At 34.5% G+C, this 17,475-nt stretch overlaps 1 long non-coding RNA gene across 2 annotated transcripts in view; it reads left to right on the top strand.

Moving 5' to 3' along the window:
* Positions 1-17,475, top strand: part of LOC140635202 (uncharacterized) — a 56,684-nt gene that overhangs the window by 12,302 nt on the left and 26,907 nt on the right. Inside the window, exons 2-3 of one of the 2 annotated variants that reach the window (XR_012032571.1) lie at positions 4,269-4,395; positions 6,953-7,091. This is a non-coding gene — a long non-coding RNA (uncharacterized lncRNA). Of the gene's footprint in view, positions 1-4,268; positions 4,396-6,952; positions 7,092-17,475 lie in introns of those variants that run through there. The other variant, XR_012032570.1, reaches the window with a different exon arrangement.

The following is a 17,475-nucleotide window of genomic DNA, read 5'->3' as shown; positions in this document are numbered from 1 at the left end:
CCGGGTCTCCAGGATAGCAATATTAGTATCAGACAAAACAGGATTTAAGCAAAAACTGTAATGAGAGACAAAGGACACTATATAATAAAAAAGGGGACAATACAACCAGATACAATAATTATAAATATTTATACACCCAATATGGGAACACCCAAATACATAAAATATTTAATAACAAACTAAAGGAACTAATTGATAGTAATATAATAATAGCTGGGGACTTTAATGCCCCTATTTAAATCAATGAATAGATCACCCAAACAGAAAATCAACAAGGAAACGATGGCATTGAATGACACACTGCACCAAATGTATTTATCATATATATTCAGAAAATTCCATTCTAAAACAGAATACACATTCTTTTCAAGTGCACATGGAATATTCTCTAAGGATGGATCACACAGTAGGCCACAAAACAAGTCTCAACATATTTAAAAATATTAAAGTCATACCATGCATCTTTTCTGGCCACATTATGAAACTAGAAATCAACCACAAGAAAAAAATATGGAAAGAGCACAAATACATGAACTTTAAATTACATGCTACTATGAATGGGTCAAATAAGAAATCAAAGAGGAAATTAAAAATTACATGGAGAGAACAAAAACGAAAACACAATGATCCCAAATCTTTGGGATGCAGCAATAGCTCTTTTAAGAGGGAACTTTATAGCAATAGAGGGCCTACCTCTAAAAACAAGAAAAATCACAAATACACAAATAACCTTATACCTATGGGAGCTAGAAAAATAAGAACAAAACACAAAACCAGTAGAAGGAAGGAAATAATAAAGATTAGAGCAGAAATAAATGGTAAACTAAACACACACATGCACACAAAAGAATGGATCAGTGAACCAGGAGCTGGTTCTTTAAAAACGATCAACAAAATTGATAGGCCAGACTCATCAAATGAGAGGGAGTGGGATACAAAGAAAATCACAAATGAAAGAGAAGTAACAATGGACATCATAGAAATAAAAAGGATTATATAAGAGAATATTATAAACAGTTATATGCCAACAAATTGGAAAGCTTAGAAGAAATGGATAAATTCCTAGAAATAAAATAACCTACCCAAACGGAAAAAAGAAATTTTTAAAAAATGAACAGACTGATTACCAGCAATGAAATTGAATTAGTGATCAAAAAATTCCCAACAAACAAAATTCCAGGACCAAATGGCTTCACAGGTGAAATCTACCACACATTTAAAGAATTAATGCCTATTCTTAAACTATTGCAAAAAATAGAAGAGGAAGAAAAACTTTCAAATTCATTCTACAAGGCCAGTATTACCCTGATAACAAAACCAGATAGGCATCACACACACACACACACACACACACACACACACACACACGAACTACAGGCAAATATCTCTAATAAATATAGATGCAAAAATCCTCAACAAGGGGAGCCCTGGGCAGGCTCAGTGGTTTAGTGTCTGGCTTCGGCCCAGGGCATGATCCTGGAGTTCTGGGATCAAGTCCCACATCAGGCTCCCTGCATGGAGTCTGCTTCTTCCTCTGCCTGTGTCTCTGCCTCTCTCTCTGTCTCTGTCTGTCTCTCTCTCTCTCTGTGTCTCATGAATAAATAAATAAAATCTTTAAAAAAAATCCTCAACAAAATATTAGTAAGCTGAATCAAAAATACATTTAAAAATTATTCACCATGGTCAAGAGGGATTTATTCCTAGGATGCAATGATAGTTCAATATTTGCAAATCAATCAATACGATACATCACATCATAAGAGGATAAAAACCATATGGTCATTTCAATAGATGCAGAAAAGGCATTCAACAAATAAAAGCATACAACATCTGTTCATGGCAAACACACACACACACACACACACACACACACACACACACAAGCAAACAAAAACAAACAAACCTTAACAAAGTAGGCTTAGAGAGAACATATCTTAACATAATAAAGGCCTTATTGAAAAACCAACATCTAACATCATACTCAAAGGGGGACAATTAAGGGCTTTACCTCTGAGGTCAGGAATAAGAAAAGGATGCCTACTCTCACCACTTTTATTCAACATACTACTGCAAGTCCTAGCCACAACAATCAGACAACAAAAAGAAATAAAAGCCATCCAAATTGGTAATGAAGAAAAAAACTTTCACTATTTGCAGATGACATGATACTATATTCAGAAAACTGAAGACTATACCAAAGAAATGTACTAGAACTGATCATGAATTCAGTAAGGTTGTAAGATATAAAATCAACATACAAAAGTCTACTGCATTTCTATACACTAATAATGAAGAAGCAGAAAGAGAATTTAAGAAAATAATCACATTTATAATTATACAAAAAATAATAAGGTACCTAGGAATAAATCTAACCACATAGATGAAAGGTCTGTATTCTGAAAACTATAACACACTAATGAAAGAAATTGAAGATGACACAAAGAAATGGAAAGACATTCCATGCTCATGGATTGGAACAACAAATATTGTTAGAATGTCTGTACTACCGGAAGCTATCTACAGATTTAATGGCATCCCTGTTAAAATAGCAACAGCATTTTTCACAGAAATAGAATAAATGATCCTAACATTGTATGGAATCACAAAATCCCTGAATAGCCAAAACAATCTTGAAAAAGAAAAACAAAACTGGAGGTATCACTTCAGGTTTATTACAAAGCAGTAGTAATTACAATAGCATGGCAGTTGCATAAAAGTAGACACACGGATCAAGGAATGAATATACAATGGGAAAAATACAATTTCTTCAACAATAATATTGGGAAAATGGACCACTAGATGCAAAAGATGAAACTGGACCACTTTCTTTCACCATATTAAAAAATAAATGCAAAATGGATTAAAGACCTAAATGTAAGCCTGATTCCATTAAAATCCTTTAAGAGAGCACAAGCAGTAATTTCTCTGACATTGGTCATAGTAGCATTTTTTGAGATAGGTCTCCTGAGATAGGGAAAACACAAGCAAAAATGAACTATTGGGACTACATCCAAAAAAAGTTTCTGCATGGTGAAGAAAGCAATCAACAAAACTAAGACAACTTACAAAATGGGGGAGGATATTTGCAAATGACATATCTGATAAAGAATTCATATCCAAAATATATAAATAACTTCTACAACTCAACACCCCAAAACCCCCCAAATAATCCAATTAAAAAATGGGCAGAAGACATGAACAGACATTTCTACAAAGAAGACATCCAGATGGACAACTGACACAAGGAAAGATACTCAACATCACTCAACATCAGGGAAATGCAAATGAAAACTACAATGAGTTATCACCTCATACCTGTTAGAATGGCTAAAGTCAAAAACAAGAAATAGGTATTTGCAAGGACGGGGAGAAAATGAACCCTAATGCACACTGTTGTTGGGAATGTAAATTGGTGTAAACACTGTGGAAGACAGATCAGAGGTTCTTCAAAAAATTTAAAAATAACTATAGTCCAAGAAATACACTACTGGTTATTTACAAAGATTATGAAAACATTAATTTCAAGAGATATATGTACCCCATATTTATTGCAGCATTATTTACAGTAGCTCTTCTTTATTCATCAATCAATGGATAATTGGGCTGGTTCCATAATTTGGCTACTATAAATAGCTATACATTATTCAATGTTCATCCTGATAACCTCTAATCTGTCTTCCACATAATGGAATATTATCCAGCCATAAAAAATAATGGAATCTTGTTATTTGCATTGACATGGATGGATTTAGAGAGCATAATTCTAAGCAAAATAAACCGGAGAAAGACAAATACTGTATAAGTTCATTCATAGTAGAATTTAAGAAACAATAGAAATGAATAAAGAAAAAAAAAAAGAGACAAACCAAAGAAACAGACTCAACTATAGAGTACAAACAAATGGTTACCAGAGGGGACATGGGTCGGAGGATGGGCAAAATAGGTGAAGGGGATTAAGGGTATACTTATCAGGATGAACACTGAGTAATGTATAGAATTTCTGAATGACTATGTTGTACAACTGAAACTAATAGAATAGTGTGTTAACTATACTGGGATTAAAATTTCTTTTAAATGTCAAAAAAAGATTGCATAAGACCTAATTTCTGAGTACTGCTTTTCATGATATTTGTAATCCACTGATTATACTCTGAAATGCTAGTCTAACAACTTTGGAGTTATAAATAAGAAACAAATTTCTTTTTTATTGGTGTTCAATTAAAAAAAAAAGAAACAGAAATGCATATAACATTTTTTTCCACTTACAGGTCATTGTTTATAAAGAGAAGGAACTTAGGGTAAATTGCTACAAAGAAGTAATTCTGGATTATTTATGAAATGAGAAAAATGGACATATGAAAAAAGAGTAGAAGGCAATTTATGAAGATTAAGAAGGTGAGTTTGGCAGAAAGCCATTTTTTTTTTTTTAATCAGCAACTGAGGATGAAGTTGCAGGAAGAAAAATACAGAGTATAGTATATCTCTGTACATACTATATGGATACTATCTAGAGGAGCAGGAATTACCAAGAATAACAAGCATAATATTGTAGATGATCAATAGTATTAAAAACACAGATTAGGTAGACTCCATTCTTTCCATAAATGTGGACAGAGTGTGGATAATAAACTAGTGTGGAAATCGTTAATAACTTCCATTCATAAACCTGTTAGCAAAAGGAAGAAAAGTCAATCTCATGAACTTTTTAAAATTAGGTAATATTTGTGGGTGGGCCTAAAATACGGAAAAGAAACAAGCTTAACAAAAATAGAGTGGGATAATTAAGGGGAATGTGTAAATAGAAAATTAATTTTTTTCTTAGAGGAGAGGATCAAGATAGTGTGAAAGAAGAGAATACAAATAACTACACTCTAGAAGTAGACTCCATGCCACGAAGGCAGTAGGTTATCATTCTGAAAAGATGTGTGGTACAGGACAGATAACAGTAGTGAGTGGCAGTAGGGGACTTACTTATCCCAAGGACTGTTGGTATTCTCTGCTAAAAGAAAAATCTGATACATTCTAGACTTTCCTTCCTGACAATTTCAGCAATCAGGAGGCTAAAGAGTCAATGAGAACAATCGCTACTCTGAAATTAATTTTCACTAGTGAGGAAGAAATGGTTAATGAAACAGAAGTGACAGGCACCCAGGGAGAAAGTGCCCATGTCATCTCAAAGTTTATAATAATCGGGATCCCTGGGTGGCGCAGCGGTTTAGCGCCTGCCTTTCGCCCAGGGCGCGATCCTGGAGACCCGGGATCGAATCCCATATCGGGCTCCTGGTGCATGGAGCCTGCTTCTCCCTCTGCCTATGTCTCCGCCTCTCTCTCTCTCTCTCTCTCTCTCTCTCTCTGTGTGACTATCATAAATAAATAAAAATTTTAAAAAAAAGTTTATAATAATCTAGGAAGTCTGATTATAGAAAACCTAAATCATAGACACTAGTCAAAGAGATTTCCAAGTATTTCAGAAAGCATGGTCTCTGAAAGAGGGTATAAAAGGGGGAAACTGACAACATGATTTCAATTTAATAATTAGTATGTTATTAAATATAAATTATTCTTATAAAGTATGCACAATTTATATATTATACACACTATATGTTGTATTAGCATATATAGTGTATGATGGTTTACATTACATATAGATTTGTTCATTAAATGATGCTGACATTTGACATATATATTTAAAATTCACTACTAATCAATTAAGTAATTGAGTCTCAAGGAAATTAAGGGATTAAATCAAGGTCATTGAGTTGCAAAGCCAAGTCTCCTAACTATACCTCTTGCTCTTGAAAAAGCTTTTTTTTTATAAACACTATTGCCTCTTACGTACAATTTTATGATCACCTAGAGGTATCTTAAAAATAAAAGCAACATATACAAAAGACACAAAAGAATGACATAAAATGGTAGTAAATTGTCATAAAGATAAAAAACTGAAATGAATTTGGGTTTCTAAAAATACCAAGGGTAATTTTTTTAAAAGCACTCAAATTTCTAAATAGAATAAAGACCACATAAAAGAGAAAGTCTACTGCTTAGCAAGAGATGGTGTCATGTTAATAAATACCAGAATAATTATCATCTTTCAACTTTATCTGTTTCTGTAGTCTCACTCAAGGAAGAAGCTCTTTTAATTAGATAAAGTAAAATAAAGATGTTAACTACTGACTTAAAAATCAAGAAGAGTAAGTTACTTAGTAACATCAGATAATTTCAGTTTTCCAGAACAAATGAGTTAAATTATAATGTACAAAAATAATTCAAAATTGCAGTTATAAAAACATGATTAAAGATCCCTAATTAATGATAGAAATTAAAATTGGTATCAGAAAATGATATAGGGGCCAAAATATCCATATACCAAAAATGTACGCAGGACAAATTACTGGATTCTGTAAATACAAACTGTAGAACAACAAGGAACAGATAAATAAAAGTCCTGGCCTAACTTAGGGCTAAATTTCTTAACAGATTCATGTTAGGAAGGTTAGTTAGGAAAGGAGTAGTGATTAGTATGAGTTTTTCTATCCCAAACTTGTTTCGTTACTAGTTAAAACAGTTGGATAGAATTTTTTGATTGGTAGATCAGGTAATGCTATAACAGTATGAATTTAAGTTTCTGGACATTTAATAGGGGTGGAAGAAAAAAAATATCACACACATGCACAGGAGAAAGAGGGAGGGAGGGAGGGGGAGAGAGAGATGATAAATAATACAGCAAATTGATTAAATGATTAAAAATTAATTTGTTTAAAATTCTGTATAAATTATTTTCCTAGGCCATCTCAGTCAATGTATACAATGAGTTCATGTTCTGTAATTATGAACACTGGGAGTTCTTCCTCAATCATACTCTCAACTTTTATTCAGCAACTTTTTGGAATGCCTGAAAGGTATCTCATACACACATGGAAATAAGCTTTTTTAAAAATATATTTTACAGGGGCACCTGGGTGGCTCAGTGGTTGAACATCTGCCTTCAGCTCAGGTTGTGATCCTGGAGTCCTGGCATCGAGTCCCACATCAGGTTCCCTGGAAGAAGTCTGCTTTTTCCTCTGCTTATGTCTCTACCTCTCTGTGTGTCTCTCATGAATAAATAAATAAAATTTTTAAAATATATATATTTTACAATTATTAAAAACTAAATTATATAGAGGTGATTTCTCAAAGTGTAAATTAAATGATTTTCAAAAATTGAGGACATTTCTGTAACCAGAAAACAGATGAAGAAATATACTACTAGATCCCAGAAGCATTCTTTATGCCCTCTCACAGTCAATTCCTTCCCCAGAAAAATATCCTGATATTTAACAGCATAAATTAGTGTTGTCAGTTTTAAACCTAATATAAATAGAATAATGCAGATATACTCTTCTGTGTTTGTCTTTTAGTCAGTGTTATGTTTGGGATATTCAGACATGTTGCTTCTATGGCAATAGCATATTTGTTCTATCATATAGTATCCCTTCATATGATTATGGCACAACTTATGTATCCATATTACTTCTGATGGATATTTGAGTTTTCTTTAGTTTTTGGATTATTACAAACTGCCCTACTATGAAAATGTTTGCACAATCACTGCTTATACTAGATGAAATATATAACTTCAACAATCTGATATCAAATAAGAAAATTGGATTCATAGTTTAAAATTTAAAATAATTTTTAAAAAAACACTCAAACTCTACTGAACAATGAGTCAACAAAGAAATCAAAGAAGGAATTTAAAAATAAAATATGGAGATGAATGCAAATGAGAACATAATGGTCCAAACTTTGGGGGACATAGCAAAAGAAGTTCTAATAGGAAAATTTATATCAATATATAAATTAGAAAAAAGAAATATCTCAAATAAATATTCTAACTTTATACCTAAAGGAACTAGACAAAAGAACAAAGTCCAAGGTAAGTAGGAGGAAGGAAATAAATAATAAGTAATGATACTATTAAATGAAATAGAGATAATAAAAACAACAGAAAAGATCAGTGAAACCAAGAGCTAGTTCTTTGAAAAAGTAAACAAAATTAATAAAATTTTAGCTTGACTCATCAGGAAAAAAGGAGGAATCAAAACCAGAAATAAAAGAGAAAAATTTAACTTATAAAACAGAAATATATAGGATTATAAAACACTATTATGAAAAATTAAATGCCAACAAATTGGAAAAACTAGAAGTAATGGATGATACCCTAGAAACATATCATCCTCTAAAATGGAATCAGAAATAGAACATCTGAACAGACTAATTACTAACAAAATTGAATTAGTAGTGAAAGAACTTCCAATAAACAAAAGTCCAGAACCAGATGGTTTCATAAATGAATTCTACCAAACATTTTAAGAAGACTCAATACCTATTCTTCTCAAACTATAAAAGAAGCAGCAGCAGCAAAGCTTCCCAATATATTCTAAGAGGCTAGTATTACTCTGATATCAAAACCAGATAATGGCACCACAGAAAAAGAAACTACAGATCAATTTCTCTGATCGGTATAAAAATCCTCAACAAATTATTAGGATACCAAATCCAACAATACATTAAAACGATTATTCCATGAGCCAGTGGGACTTACCCAGAGATGGAAGGATGATTTAATATTTGAAAATCAATCCATGTGATACACCACATTAAAAGAGGGAAGGATAAAAATTATATGATCATCTCAGTAGATGCAGAAAAAGCATCTGACAAAATTAAAAATTTGTTCATGATAAGAACTCCCAACATAGTGGGTTTAGCAGGAATATACTTCAATATAATAAAGGACATACATGAAAAACCCACAACTAACATCATATTCAGTGGTGAAAAGCTGAAAGCTTTTTTTCTATAATCAGGAACAAAACAAGGATGTCTAATCTCACCACTTGTATTCAACACAGTACTAGAAGTTCTAGCTACAGCAATTAGAAAAGAAAAAGAAATAAAAGTCATCCATATTGGTAAGGAAAAAACAAAACTGTTGATATTCATAGATATATACTATACATATAAAAACCCAAAGATAAAAAAAATAAAAAAAAAATAAAAAAATAAAAACCCAAAGATGCCACAAAAATACTAGAAATAATTCAGTACAGTTGGAAGATACAGAATTAACACAGAGTTTGATTGTGTTTCCATACAGTAATAAGTAGCAGAAAGAGAAATTAAGAAAAACAATCCTATTTACAATTGCACCAAAAAGGAAGTAGAGTGTTTTATGCTAAGTGAAATAAATCAGTCAGCTAAAGCCAAATGTCATATGATTTCACTCATATGTGGAATTTAAGAAACAAAATACATGAATATAGGGGAAGGGAAGGAAAAATAAGTTAAAAACAGAGGGAGGTATATCATAAGAGACTCTTAACTATAGAGAAAAACAGGCTTGCTGGATGGGACATAGACTAAAATAATAGGTGATGAGCATTAAGGAGAGCATTTGTTGGGATGAACACTGGGTGATAAATTTAAGTGATGAACCACTAAATTCTACTCATGAAACCAATATCATACTATATACCAACTAACTTGAATTTAAATAAAAAGAAAAAGAAGAGAAAAGCAATACCATTTATAATTGCACCAAAAAGAATAAAATATCTAGGAATAAACTTAACCAAGGAGACTAAAGACCTAAATGGTAAAAACTATGAAACACTGATGAAAGAAATTGAAGATGATACAAATGGAAAGATATTCTATGCTTATGGATTGGATGAATTTACATATATATATATGTATATTATGTATATTACATATATATATACATATATATATATAAATTCATCCAATCCTTTATATATATATTCTAAATCTCTATATGACCCAAAACAGTCTATATGTTCCATGTAATCCTTATTAACATGCCAGCATCATTTTTCACAGAACTAGAACAAATCATAAAATCATAAAATTTGTATCGAACCACAGAAGACCCTGAATAGTCAAAGCAATCTTAAAGAAGAACAAAACCGGCACTATCACAATTCCAGATTTCAAGTTATACTACAAAGCTGTAGTAGCCAAACAGTATAGTACTGATCAAAAATAGACAGATAAATAGAACAGGATAAAGAGCCCAGCAATAAACCCATGAATATATAGTCAATTAATCTATAATAAAGAAGGCAAGAATGTACAATAGGGAAACCACTGTATTTTCAGTAAATTGTTCTGGGAAAATTGGCAGCTACATGCAAAAGAATGAAACTGGACCACTTTCTTACACCATACACTAAATAAACTCAAAATGGATTTAAGACCTAAATGTGAGATCTGAAATAATAAAACTCATAGAAGAAAACATAGGCAGTATTTTTTTTACTTCAACATTAGTAACATTTTTTCTAGATATATCTCCTCAGACAAGGGAAACAAAAGCAAAAATAATTTGTTGTGACTATAGTAAAATAGTAAATAGTAAAATTTGCACAGCAAAGAAAACCATCAAAAAAACTGAAAAGGTAACCTGAATAGAAGAAGATAGTTTCAAACAATATATCCAAAGTTTGGTTATTTCCCAAAATATATGAAGAACGCGTACAACTCAGCATCCCTAAACCACAACTAATCCAAAGAAAAAATGGGCAGAGGACCTATAAGAGCATTGTTTTTCTAAAGATAGCATACAGATGACCAATATACATGTGAAACATATTCATTAGAGAAATGCAAATCAAGACCACAGTGATATTTTACCTGACACCGCTCAAATAACTAGAATAAAAAAGACAAGGAGTAACAATTATTGGTGTGGACGTGGAGAAAAAGGAACCCTCATGCAGCGTAGGTAGAGGCATAAATTTGTACAGCCATTGTGGAAAATAGTATGGAGGTACACCTGAAATTAATATTACACTGTATGTTAGCCAACTATAATTTAAATAAAAACCTTAAAAAATTAAAAATTGAAATAGCACACGATCTAGTAATTCCACTATTGGGTATTTACCCATAGAAAATGAAAACACTAATTTGAGAATATGTATGTTCCTCTATGCTTATTGTAGCATTATTTACAACAGCCAAGATATGGAAACAATCCAAGTGTCCATTGACAGATAAATGAGTAAAGATGGAAGGCATATATATTTATCTATATTTATAAATTAATATTCCTGTGGGTGTATATTTTTTTTTTCTCAGCTAAAAAAGAATGAGATCTTGCCACTTAATGACAACATGGATGGACCTAGAAGATATTATGCTAAGTAAAATAAATCAGAGAAAGACAAATAACATGATTTCACTTACGTGGAATCTAAAAAGGTAAAGACAAACAAAATGCAAAAACAGAGTCATAAAGTCAGAGGACAAACTGGTGGCTATCAGAGGGGAAGAGGGTGAGGGGATGGGGGAATGAATGGGTTCAGGGGAGCGGGAGATACTGGCTTCTAGATATGAAATGAATAAGTCATAGGGTAAAGGCACAGCATAGGGAATATAATAGCATCATAAGATGACAGATGGTCGCTGCATTCATGGTGAGCATAGGGATAACACATAAACTTGAGTCACTGTATTGTACACCTGAACTAATGTAACATTGTATGTCAGCTATACTTCAATTTAAAGAGAAAGAAAGGATCAGCAGGAAGAGGAAGAAGGATAGGAAGAAGGCAAAGAAATAAAAAAAGAACATTCAAGGTCCAGATGGCTTTCTTGGTAAATTGGACTAGATATTTAAAGATGGAACAATGTTAATTCCACATAAACTTTCACAAATTAGAAGAGGAGGGAATACATGCCAACTCATCTTAGGAGGAAAGTATTCCATTGTTATCAAAACTATAAAAATATATAAGAAATTTAGGGGCACCTGGGTGGCAGAGTTGGTTGAGTATCTGCCTTTGGCTCAGGTCATAATCCCAGGGTCCTGGGATCGAGTCCTGTATCAAGCTCCCTGCTCGGTGGGAGCCTGCTACTCCCTCTGCATGTGCTCTTGTTCTCTCGCTTGCTCTCTCAAATAAATAATAAATAAAATCTTTAAAAAAAAGAAAAATTTAAACTAGAATTCAATATTCCTCAAGAACACAGATTCTCACAACTTCAACTTGATATTACATAAATTATTTAATACATAAAAGTAAAAATATAGGACTCTGCGATTTTATCTAGGAATGTAAGGTTGAACCAATATTTTTAAAATAATTCAATGTATCAGTAAACTAAAGAAGACATGATTATTTCAATAGATGCAGAATAAAACTTTTGACAAAATTCAACATCTATTCATCATTAAAACTCTCAGAATACTAGGAATTGAAAAATTCTGAAGTGAATAGAAGTCATCCATCAAAAACTTACAGCTAACTTCAAACTTGATGAGGGGGGCCTGAGTTCCATCTAAGTCTGGTAAAAGGCAAGGCATTTTACCCTCACCACAACTATTGAGAATTGCACAAGAAACCTTAGCCAATGGAATAAAGCAAACAATAAAAGGCGTACATATTTAAAGAGAAAAAATAAAATTATATGTACAGATTAACTAATAAGTGTAAAAATGAGTAAAGAAAAACTCATTTAAAATGGAGTCAGAAAGCCTTGAAGGGGGACGCTCTCACCCATTACCATACACCTCCACTTGCAACCCTAGTAGGAAGAAGTATACCTTGCCTCTCTAACAGGAAGAAGCTTTCTTTTCTGAACTCCAATAGAAAGAAGGAAGATTATGTCCTTACCCAGCAACAACCCAAGCAATGAGAACTGCCACAGTTCACCCAATGAGAAGCTGCCTGTCATTACCTAGAGCCTCTTTCAATGAACTTTCATTCATCACCTCTTTCAATGAACTTTCAACTTTCACCTTTTCAACTTTCATCACCTCTTTCAGTGAACTTTCCTTCCAAAAAAGCCTCATTCAAAAACTTGCTCCTTTCCTCTACAGAAGCAAGCCCCCTCCTCTTGTGTTCCAGGCTTGTCTGTGATTCACCATAGTTTTCATGTCCTGAATTTCAAAACTTCTATGGTTCCTAAATAAAATCCTTTTGTTAGTAAGCTAACTGGGTATTGTTAAGCTTGATATTACATGGTGTTGTAAATGAAATCCAAAGTCCACAAACCCCTGAGAACCAGCCACCCCTGGAATCCTCAACCCTCTGTGTTCTCCACTTCTGTGCATCATCTTTCAGTTCGGTAAATCTCCTCTCAGATTCAAGCTCCCTTCCTTTGGTTGAACTCTAACTTTATTTATTAATTTTTTTGTTGGAATTCAATTTGCCAACATATAACATATCACCCAGTGCTCACCCCGTCAAGTGCCCCCCTCAGTGCCCATCACCCAGTCACCCCAACCCCCCCACCCACCTCCCTTTCCACTACCCCTTGTTCATTTCCCAGAGTTAGGAGTCTCTCATGTTCTGTCTCCATCACTGATATTTCCCCACTCATTTTTCTCTCCTTTCCCCTTTAATCCCTTTCACTATTTTTTATATTCTCTAAATGAATGAGACCATATATAATGTTTGTTCTTCTCCAACTGATTTATTTCTCTCAGCATAATACCCTCCAGTTCCATCCACAGCGAAGCAAATGGTATTTGTTGTTTCCGATGGCTGAGTAATATTCCATTGTATACATAGACCACATCTTCTTTATCCACTCATCTTTCGATGGACACCGAGGCTCCTTCCACAGTTTGGCTATTGTGGACATTGCTCCTATAAACATTGGGGTACAGGTGTTCCGGCATTTCACTGCATCTGTACCTTTGGGGTAAATCCCCAGCAGTGCAATTGCTGGGTCATAGGGCAGGTCTATTTTTAACTCTTTGAGGAACCTCCACACAGTTTTCCAGAGTGGCTGCACCAGTTCACATTCCAACCAGCAGTGCAAGAGGGTTCCCCTTTCTCCACTTCCTCTCCAACATTTGTTGTTTCCTGTCTTGTTAATTTCACCATTCTCACTGGTGTGAGGTGGTATCTCATTGTGGTTTTGATTTGTATTTCCCTGATGGCAAGTGATGCGGAGCATTTGCTCAACTGCTTGTTGGCCATGTCTGTGTCTTCCTCTGAAATTTCTGTTCACGTCTTTTGCCCATTTCATGATTGGATTATTTGTTTCTTGGATGTTGAGTTTAATAAGTTCTTTATGGATCTTGGATACTAGCCCTTCATCTGATAGGTCATTTGCAAATATCTTCTCCCATTCTGTAGGTTGTCTTTTAGTTTAGTTGACTGTTTTTGATATGCAGAAGTTTTTATCTTAAGATAGATCAATATCAACAAGAGAAAAAAACAAGAACCACATGATCCTCTCAATAGATGCATTTCGAGAAAGCATTTGACAAAATGCAGCATCCATTCCTGATCAAAACTCTTCAGAGTGTAGGGATAGAGGGAACATTCCTCAGCATCTTAAAAGCCATCTACGAAAAGCCCACAGCAAATATCATTCTCAATGGGGAAACACTGGAGTCTTTCCCCTAAGATCAGGAACAAGACAGGGATGTCTACTCTCACCACTGCTCTTCAACACAGTACTGGAAGTCCTAGCCTCAGCAATCAGACAACAAGAAAAAGCCATTCAAATTGGCAAAGAAGTCAAACTCTCCCTCTTCACAGATGACATGATACTGTACATAGAAAACCCAAAAGACTCCACCCCAAGATTGCTAGAACTCATGCAGCAATTCGGTAGTGTGGCAGGATACAAAATCAATGCCCAGAAATCAGTGGCATTTCTATATACTAACAATGAGACTGAAGAAAGAGAAATTAAGGAATCAATCCCATTTGCAATTGCACCCAAAATCATAAGATACCTAGGAATAAACTTAACCAAAGAGGTAAAGGATCCATACCCTAAAAACAACAGAACACTTCTGAAAGAAATTGAGGAAAACACAAACAGATGGAAAAATACTCCATGCCCATGGATTAGAAGAATTATTGTGAAAATGTCAATGCTACTCAGGGCAACTTAACACATTTAATGCAATCCCTATCAAAATACCATGGACTTTCTTCAGAGAGTTGGAACAAATCATCTTAAGATTTGTGTGGAATGAGAAAAGACCCCGAATAGCCAGAGGAATATTAAAAAAGAAAACCATAGCTGGGGGCATCACAATGCCAGATTTCAGGTTCTACTACAAAGCTGTAATCATCAAGACAGTGTGGTATTGGCACAAAAACAGACACAAAGATCAATGGAACAGAATTGAGAACCCAGAAATGGGCCCTCAAGTCTATGGTCAACTAATATTTGACAAAGCAGGAAAGACTCCTCACTGGAAAAAGGACAGTCTCTTTAGTAAATGGTGCTGGGAAAATTGGATAGCCACATGCAGAAGAATGAAACTAGACCATTCTTTTACACCATACACAAAGATACACTCAAAATGGGTGAAAGATCTAAATGTGAGACAAGATTCCATCAAAATCCCAGAGGAGAACACAGGCAACACCCTTTTTGAACTTGGCCACAGCAACTTCTTGCAAGATGCATCTATGAAGACAAGGGGAACAAAAGCAAAAATGAATTATTGGGATCTGTTTTTATCTTTTGTGAAGGCATCATCCTTTGGCAAGAAGTCGTTTGTTTTTCTGAGCTGTAACTGAGTTTATAGAATCCTAATCCTCTAAATTCTCTCAGGAGTGCCCTCCTTCCAGAATTCTGGTTAGTTTTGTTTTTAAAAACTGTGTTCCCTCCTCATGCATATTTTTAACTAAGTAGACCAACTCAATAAAAAATAATTTAGAATTCCAATTGTCATTATGGGGAATTTTAACCTCACTTGCCCTTCTCAGAACTATATTAGAAAGCTGCTGCTCTAAAATTTGTTTAATTCTAAAACTACCTCTTTACAAAAATGCCATTTCTAAATTAACCGAAGTAAACAATTGAAAGAAAATTATAAAGCTGCTAAGCCCCCTTTCTTCTCTCCTCTATGCTCTTTTTCTCAGATGCTATCTTGCTAATTTTTTCTGTCTGCTTTGTCTTCACTTCTCCAGATGTGTGGCAACCATCTAGTGCCAATGCTTCACCCAGGCACCATCTTCCTCTTTGTCTTCTGTGTTGATCCAATTCCTCTATACCCTCTGCTTCTTCATTTTAACTTTCACTAAACTCCCCCTTTCCCTGAATTTCTCCCTACTTTCTCCTCCTGTGTACCTCTTAAAATCTGCCACTTTAAAGTCTGCCCCTTTGAGGATCCAAATATTAATCCCCTAATTTCTTATATATCCTGGACTAAAGCTGAACAAGGAGCCATAGATAACTATTTCCCCCAAATAATCAAAGATTCCTACAGATTTGCTGAGAAATTTAATATAGTCATTAACCTTTCTCTGACAGATCAGCTACAGCTAGTTCACATACTTATCAGTGAAGATCATCAAAGGCAGCACTGAATGCAGACTGCCAGTTGGGATAATCCTGAAAAATCTCTAGAGCTACGTTTAGACCCAGATAGGCTCCATGGCATTCTCCACTTCCCCAAACCCAAACTAAGTGTCAATTACAAGCTTTTCTCAGGCTAGCAGCTACTGCTGAAATTGGATTCCAAATGTCTCTTATGGCCCAACCCCTATATATTTACTTAAAACACAAGAAACCTGACTTTATATTTGGGAAGACCAGGATAATTTTAGCCTTTGTGGCCTTTTTTAAAAAAAATATTTTATTTATTTATTCATGAGAGACACACACACACACAGAGGGAGAGAGAGAGAGAGAGAGAGAGAGAGAGAGAGGCAGAGACACAGGCAGAGGGAGAAGCAGGCTCCATGCAGGGAGCCCAACGTGGGACTCGATCCCGGGTCTCTGGGATCACGCCCTGGGCTAAAGGCAGAGCTAAACCACTGAGCCACCCGGCTGCCCACCGTTTGTGGCCTTAAATGAATATTAAGAAAACCCTCTGCCCTTGGAAATCCCAATGATCAACTTCCCATTTTCCTTTTTGTATGTGAAAAAGAAGGAAATGCCCCTGAAGTACTCATCCAAAAACATCAGGACTATCATTAATCCATAGGGTATTATAGCCAATACCCAGACCCTGTGGCAAAAGGATACCTTTTCCCCCTTGCTTTAGAGCCCTTCTTTCCACTGTCAATTGGTTAAGGTCACCAATAAATGAGTCATGGAGTCTTCTTTAACCATCTTTGTCTCCTGTGCAGAAGTTTTACTGAATTCTTTCATACTCAACACCTTTTAGCCAGCCACCTTACCTTCTATATGAGCTCCTCCAGCTAACTGCCCCTCATATAACTCTTTTTCACTGTGATAACATTAACCCTGTCACCTTCTTCCCTACTTTGTGGATGATACTCCTTATACCTGTTGGCTTGGACAGATCACCTTTTGACTGACTCCTCATGATGACATACAGGAAACTTATTTGGATAACACCACCTTATCATGGCTTATTAATGGTTCTTATTTAAGGAGTGAAATTTGCAGATATTATGCTGGGTATGCTTTGTAACTTCTTATGACATTGTTGAGGTTGCACCTTTGCCTTTTGTTACCTCATCC

This window comes from Canis lupus, chromosome 6, assembly GCF_048164855.1.
Source record: "Canis lupus baileyi chromosome 6, mCanLup2.hap1, whole genome shotgun sequence".
Taxonomy (NCBI): Eukaryota; Metazoa; Chordata; class Mammalia; order Carnivora; family Canidae; genus Canis; species Canis lupus.
The sequence above is the reverse complement of the archived record's forward strand: the minus strand, read 5'-3'. Positions and strand labels throughout refer to the sequence as shown.